Here is an 8,369-nt window from a genome sequence, read left to right as displayed (position 1 = left end):
GGCGCAGAGCTATTTCGGTACGGCAAAAACTCGCGCAGGCGCAGAATGTTCTAACACAAGTGAGGCCACACTGCTGGGGGCTGGAGAGACTCCCAACAAACCGCCTGACTTCCCGCTGGAGCCCCGTGAGCGGCGCCCCCATGGCTGTCCCCTGCAGGGGAAGTTGCCCTTGTCCGGCCCTGATCACTGTTGTCTTGTCTTAGAGCTGCTGCGCTCAGAGACTCCCAGGGCTGGAGGAGGTGGTCAGAGTTCTCTGCCCTGAGGCTGACCCATCTCCAAGTGCCTCCCACCCCACTCTCAATTCTCTGCCACAGGCCACTTGCAGATGTCACCAACTGGCTGCCCAGTGCCTCCATCAGCTCATAAATAATGAGCCTACATGGCACTGCAGCCTACACTGAAGCTCCCAGGCCTCGCACAAACAACCTTTTCTGTACTTCAGACAACTAAATGCGGAAAAGAAGAACATACTTTATCTGAGATGTTTTTAAAAGGGCTGAGTGTATGGTGGGAGCCAGAGCCTGCTATAAAAAATCCTCTTTCATTTCAATTCCCCAAGATGAAAAGGTGATGCTGGCTAATTTGACCCTAGTCATTAGGACCCCCTTTTAATTCAGTTAAGCTCTGTTCTCCTCCCCAGCCTGTGGGCCTTGGTCTGTTGTTATTAATTAGGAGACAGGGAAATTGCTTTCACCATAAAACTTGCACTTTCTTTCCTGGAAGCAAAACACTGATCCATCAGGCAAAATCAGAAGAGGTTTTTATGCCTGCTGGACATGAGTGGTGCGAATGCCTCACCTCCCAGAAGAGACAGTTTAGCACAGCTCCTATGGGCTAGGGTGGGACAGGCAGATTACTGACAAGAGTAGGAGGGGCCCTGCTGGAGTTCAGCTACAGTGGTGGATCCCAGTTCAGCTGGACATGTGTTAGCAGGCAGGATGGATTCTCAGTCTGAAAGCCACTAAAGTCTGATTTTAGTGGTGGGGAGAATTCAGTTCCAGAGAGGCATATTTGAAATATTTATAAAATAGATACTACTGCACAGGTCCCAAATGCCGTAGTGACTACACTATAAACTCTGGCCTTAGAGATCATGATTGCAGAGCACTGCTATATTGCTTTCTGTAAGGGCTCCTAACTCATGATGTCTGGTTCATGGGGGAACTTCCCTTTTTTCCCCATGTACACATTCTGGAGAGATGAACTACTCTAGTTTGCACTCTTATAACGCCTTTCACTTCACCAGTGAATTATACCTCCCATCAATCCTCTGTAAGTATCATTATCTCTCTCTTCTATAAGGGAAAACAGAGGCACCAAAACATATGATCTGCCCAAGATACAAAGGAGGCAAGTGTCAGAGTTGCAGGGCTGTAACCAGGGTGGAGCGAGCAGGGCATCTGCCCAGGGTTCAAAGCCATGGGGGCAAAAAATGATGGAAAAAAAGGTAGGGGGCATAAATATGCTTGCTCGCCCTCAGCACTAAAATGCCTAGTTATAGCTCTGGATATATACAAACCCATGTATACAAGTTCCATGCAGATGGTTCTTTTAAAATTTATTATTCTTACTGTATTCAGGAAAGTGGGGCCAGGAAAGATCTTTACAAATTTCAGTTACAGCGACACCAGCTGGGTACTTTTTGGCTTGCATCTGTCCCTGTGGAAACAGAGCAGAAATGGTGGAGGCACCTGGACAATGGAGGGGGGGGGGGGTTAAGCATATATTTTAAAAATGTAACTTAATAAAACGCGCTTTTCACAGTTTGCTTGTGTGCTATCTCTGTCTTTGCTTGTGTCTCTTGTCTAAATAGATTGTAAGCACTGGGACGGTCTTTTAGGCATATGTATAGCACCTACCACTATGAGGCCCTGATTCTGAGCAGGATCTCTGCATGATACTAGTGTACAAATAAATCATAACTAGAGCCATTCTTGGGATTCATCATCCAAAGGTCTCGCAAGGATTTGGGTGAGTTTTAAAGATGACTGAATGAGGAGGAGGGGATATCTTGGGGAATCTTAACAAAAGCTTTTGAAAATCCCAGCACATATTTACCACTGAGACATCTTTATCTGCTTCATTAGCTTAACCCTCCCCCCTTAGTAGTGGTCTGATTTTCAGAGGTGAAGAGCACCTCCAACTCCCACCAAAGGCTCTGGGAGCTACAGGTGCTCAGCACCTCTGGAAAGTAGGCCTCAAGAGGACAGAGATTTTCCCTCATACAAGCTCAGCTAGTTTGAAATAATCGGGATAGAGTTGCCCAAATGTACTAATTTATCTTTCAATGCAGTCTGTATAATTTCCCCGGGAATACACCCTACCCCTGCAATTTTCAGGAAGACTTTCAGTTTCTAAGGCTATAGCCAGTCCTGACTGGCATCTCCACTCTCTCACTCCTATTCCTTTTATGCCTATCTCATCGATTTCCTGCCTGTGAGCGTAACCAATCCTGGGAACTGGGGGAAGTCAACCATCAGCAGCATGTGTAATTTAGCTACTATTTATATTTTTATACTATGCACCTCACTCTATGTGAGTGCCTTGCAAATTTATACTTTTGTTTTACAAGTATAATATCTGTCTCCCACTCACACACATAAGATTGATTTATTTATGTGAGAAACCCAACCCAAATAAGAGGGTTTTGCATTTCATTTCAAAGTAAGATTCATAGTTATTCAGTGTTCGAAAGGCTTGGCCCAGCTGCCCCCACATGACACTCAGGGTATGTCTACACTACAAAATTAGGTTGAATTTAGAAGTCAATTTTTAGGAAGTGATTTTATACAGTCGATTGTGTGTGTCCCCACTAAGCACATTAAGTCGGCGGAGTGCGTCCACAGTACCGTGGCTAGCGTTGACTTTCAGAGCGTTGCACTGTGGGTAGCTAACCCACAGTTCCTGCAGTCTCTGCCGCCCACTGGAATTCTGGGTTAAGCTCCCAATGCCTGATGGGGCAAAAACATTGTCACGGGTGATTTTGGGTACATGTCATCAGTCGCCCCTTCCTCCGTGAAAGGAACGGCAGACAATAGTTTTGTGCCTTTTTTCCGTGTGGACGCCATACTGCTTTCAGCAGGCAGTGCAGTAGGACTGCTAACAGTTGTCATCGAACCACCGCTTCCGCTGCAACTCTGCTCTCCTACTCTTGTCTCAAGAGCGAATTTCTCCATGTTGGCTGTTATGGGCTCCTGCTGCAACTCTGCTCTCCTGCTCTCATGAATCTACCTCGCAAGTCCTCTCGTCGTTCTCTATAAATATCTATTCTCGTGGCATCTGTCGTCAGCCACGACTACCGCTGCAACTCTGCTCTCCTGCAGATGCCATACCACGGCAAACATGGAGCCCGCTCAGATCACCGCGGCAGTTATGAGCATTGTAAACACCTCATGCATTATCCTGCAATATGTTCAGAACCAGAACCTGCAAAAGCAGGCGAGGAGGTGATGGCAGCATGGTGACAAGAGTAATGAGGACAGGGACACAGACTTCTGTCAAAAAACGGGCCCCGGCAATTTGGACATCCTGGTGGCAATGGGGCAGGCTCATGCCGTGGAACACCAATTCTGGACCCGGGAAACAAGCACAGGCTGCATGGGACAGCATAGTGTTGCAGGTCTGGGATGATTCCTAGTGGCTGTGAAACTCGCATGCAGAAGGGCACTTTCATGGAACTTTGTGACTTGCTTTCCCCTGTCCTGAAACGCAGGAATACCAAGATGAGAGCAGCCCTCACAGTTCACAAGAGAGTGGCGATAGCCCTCTGGAAGCTTGCAATGCCAGACAGCTACCGGTCAGTGAGGAATCAGTTTGGAATGGGCAAATCTACTGTGGGGGCTGCTGTGATCCAAGTAGCCAACACAATCATTGAGCTGCTGCTATCAAGGGTAGTGACTCTGGGAAATGTGCAGGTCATAGTGGATGGCTTTGCTGCAATGGGAATCCCTAACTGTGGTGGGGCGATAGACGGAACGCATATCCCTATCTTGGGACCGGACCACCTTGGCAGCCAGTACATAAACTGAAAGAGGTACTTTTCAATGGTGCTGCAAGAACTGGTGGATCACAAGGGACGTTTCACAACATCAATATGGGATGGCCGGGAAAGGTACGTGATGCTCACATCTTCAGGAACTCTCGTCTTTTTGAACACCTGCAGGAAGTGACTTACTTTCCAGACCGGAAAATAACCATTGGGGATGTTGAAATGCCTATAGTTATCCTTGGGGACCCAGCCTACCCCTTAATGCCATGGCTCATGAAGCCATACACAGGCACCCTGGACAGTAGTAAGGAGCTGTTCAACTATAGGCTGAGCAAGTGCAGAATGATGGTAGAATGTGCACATGGATGTTTAAAAGTGTGCTGGTGCAGTTTACTGATTTGGTTAGACCTCAGCAAAACCAATATTCCCATTGTTATTACTGCTTGCTGTGTGCTCCACAATATCTGTGAGAGTAAGGGGGAGACATTTATGGTGTGGTGAGAGGTTGAGGCAAATCACCTGTCCACTGATTACAGGCAATGAGACACCAGGGCGGTTAGAAGAGCACAGCAGGGCATGCTGCGCATCAGAGAAGCTTTGAAAACCAGTTTCATGACTGGCCAGGCTACGGTGTGACAGTTCCGTTAGTTTCTCCTTGATGAAAACCCGCCCCCTTGGTTTACTCTACTTCCCTGTAAGCCAACCGACCTCTCTCAATCACCACTTGCAGAGGCAATAAAGTCATTGTTGTTTCAAATTCATGCATTCTTTATTAATTCATCACACAAATGGGGGGATAACTGCCTAGTTAGCCCGGGAGGGGTGGGGGAGGAGGGAAGCACCGGGTGGGGTGGTGGAGGAGGGAAGGACAAGGCCACACTGCACTTCAAAACTTATTGAGTGCCAGCCTTCTGTTGCTTGGGCAGTCCCCTGAGGTGGAGTGGTTGCGTGCCAGGAGTCCCCCCACACCTCCACGTTCTTAGGCGTCTGGGTGAGGAGGCTATGGAACGTGGGGAGGAGGGGAGTTGATGACACAGGGGCTGCAGCGGTGGTCTGTGCTCCTGCTGCCTTTCCTGCAGCTCAACCATACGCTGGAGCATATCAGTTTGATCCTCCAGTAGCCTCAGCATGGCATCCTGTCTCCTCTCATCACGCTGCTGCCACCTATCATCTTGCTCCCGCCACCTCTCCTTTCGCGAGGTCCTTCCTGTCCTCATGTTCATTTTGTGCTTTCCTGGACTCTGACATTGCTTGCCTCCACACATTCTGCTGAGCTCTTTCAGTGTGGGAGGACTGCATGACCTCAGAGAACATTTCATCGCGAGTGCGTGTTTTTCACCTTCTTATCTGTGCTAGTCTCTGCGACGGAGATGATAGGGGGAGTGTGGAAACATTTGCAGCTGCGGGAAGAAAAAAAGGGAGAGCAGTATTTAAAAAGACACATTTTAGAGAATAATGGGTAGATGCTTTCACGGTGAACCAAGCTGTTAACATTACATAGCACATGTGCTTTCGGTACAAGGTTGCCCCCACAACACACACCCACACCCAATTCTCTGGGATGATCGCTTCACTCCTCCCCGAACCGCATGCCTAACAGAGGGGATGATTTCTTTTCAGCCACAGGCAAACAGCCCAGCAGGAATGTCCCCTCTGAATGTCCCCTTAATAAAATTCCCCTATTTCAACCAGGTGACCAGATGAATGATATCACTCTCCTGAGGATAACACAGAGAGATAAAGAACAGATGTTGCTTGAATGCTGTTAGGATAAAGATATTCAGGCCTGTCTGCAAAGGCCTGTACTTTAAGAATTTAGGTGTATTCTTATCACTTGGCTAGTTCTAGAGATATAAAAGAAAGAATCAAAATCACTGTCTGCTGGTGTAAGGGCCTTCTCTTACTGTGACAGTCTGAGGCCCTGTTCTTAGGCTAAGGCCTTTGGCTAAGCAGCAGAGGCAGCCATAAGCTAGGAAGCGAACAGTCACATCCTCACATTCCAAACTAGTCACATTGAAATAAGGTGCTATTGGGCTGTTAGGCACTATAAGGACAGGATTGTATTCCTATCACCTCCAGAGAAAGGGAAGTGCCTAGAAAATGTAAAAGGAAACTTAGTTTGATAGCATCCTGTCTGGCAAGAACTCACTTATCAATAGCTGGGATGTGAAATCCTCACTTCTGTACTGTTTTGTCATTATAGTTCCCACTTTGCTATTGTTTGTCTGTATAATCTCTCTGGTTCTGTGATTGTTCCTGTCTGCTGTATAATTAATTTTGCTGGGTGTAAACTAATTAAGGTGGTGGGATATAATTGGTTACATAATCATGTTACAATATGTTAGGATTGGTTAGTTAAATTTCAGGAAAATGATTGGTTAAGGTATAGCTAAGCAGAACTCAAGTTTTACTATATAATCTGTAGTCAATGAGGAAGTGACGGGGTGGGTGGGGGAGATGGGAACAGGGAATGGGAGTAAGAAAATTGGAATCATGTTTTGCTAAAGGGAGAAATGGGAACAGGGAATGGGAGTAAGGAAGTTGGAATCATGTTTTGCTAAAGGGAGAAATGGGAACAGGGAATGGGAGTAAGGAAGTTGGAATCATGTTTTGCTAAGGGCAGGAATGGGAACAAGGACACAGGTGTAAGGCTCTGTGGTGTCAGAGCTGGGAAGGAGGACACTAAGGAAGGAAACTGGAATCATGCTTGCTGGAAGTTCACCCCAATAAACATCGAATTGTTTGCACCTTTGGACTTCAGGTATTGTTGCTCTCTGTTCATGCGAGAAGGACCAGGGAAGTGAGTGGGTGAAGGAATAAGCCCCCTATCAAATGCCAGCAAATACTGGAACCATACACTGCCATGCTTTGTTATGCAATGATTCCAGACTACGTGCTACTGGCCTGGCATGGTAAAGTGTCCTACCATGGAGGACAGCATAAGGCTGCCCTCCCCAGAAACCTTTTGCAAAAGCTTTGGGAGTACCTCCAGGAGAGCTTCATTGAGATGTCCCTGGAGGACTTCTGCTCTATCCCCAGATTTAACAGACTTTTCCCGTAGCTGTACTGGCCACGAATGCATCCCAAGTCTTCAGGGCAAATTAATCATTAAACATGCTTGCTTTTAATCCACGTATTATATTTACAAAGGTACACTAACCAGAGGTGCCTTCTCCGCCTTCAAGGTCCGGGAGCCCGCCTTGGGAGGGTTGGGAGTATATTGGCTCCAGGGTGATAAACAGTTCCTGGCTGTCGGGGAGAATGGTTTCATCCTCCTCCTCCTCATCATCTTCCTCATCTTCAAAATCCTCATCCCTGTTGCATGAGACTCCCCCCTTGCAAGAGTCCATGTACAGGGATGGGGTAGTGGTAGGGGCACCACCTAGAACTGCATGCAGCTCATCATAGAAGCAGCATGTCTGGGGATCTGACTTGGAGCGTCCGTTTGCCTCTGGATTTTTGGTAGGCTTGCCTGAGCTCCTTAAGTTTCACGCGGTACTGCTGCGTGCCCCTGTTATAGCCTCTGTCCTTCATGCCCTTGGAGATTTTTTCAAATATTTTGGCATTTTGTCTTTTGGAACGGAGGTCTGATAGCACGGATTCGTCTCCCCATGCAGTGATCAGATCCAGTGTCTCTCATTAGATCCATGCTGGAGCTCTTTTGCAATTCTGGGACTCCACGGTCACCTGTGCTGATGAGCTCTGCATGGTCACCTCTGCTGATGAGCTAGCCACACAGGCCAAACAGGAAATGAAATTCAAAAGTTCCCAGTGCTTTTCTGTCTACCTGCCTAGTGCATCTGAGTTGAAAGTGCTGTCCAGAGCAGTCACAATGGAGCACTCTGGGTTAGCTCCTGGAGGCCAATACCATCGAATTGCATCCACACTACCCCAAATTCAACCTGGCGATGTCGATTTCAGTGCTAATCCCCTTGTCGGGGAGGAGTACAGAAATAGATTTTGAGAGCCCTTTAAGTCGACAAAAGTGGCTTCGTAATGTGGATGGGTGAAGGGTTAAATTGATCTAATGCTGCTAAATTCGACCTAAACTCGTAGTGTATTCCAGGGCTCATTCTAATGGGTAACAGTTCCATTGTTCCAGTAGAATGGAGCTAGGATAGTTAGTCATGGTTGCTACAGGGAGGCAGTTCCTCAGGTATCCTGGGCCAGAAACATGGAGGGCTTGGAATATCAGGAACAAGGGTGAAATCCTGGCCCACTGAAGTCAATGGAAGTTTTGCCTGGGGTTCAGTGAAGCTAGGATTTCACTCTGAGATCTTTAATTTTAATCTTAGACTGTATCCCACAGGGAACCACAGCAGAGCAAAGTTCTCGGGGAAATGTGCTCTCAGTGGGCCCCTGTGCTGCTAAGTGGGCAGCA

The sequence above is a fragment of the Lepidochelys olivacea genome (assembly GCF_965140295.1).
Source record: "Lepidochelys olivacea isolate rLepOli2 genome assembly, chromosome: 6".
NCBI lineage: Eukaryota > Metazoa > Chordata > Testudines > Cheloniidae > Lepidochelys > Lepidochelys olivacea.
The sequence above is the reverse complement of the archived record's forward strand: the minus strand, read 5'-3'. Positions refer to the sequence as shown.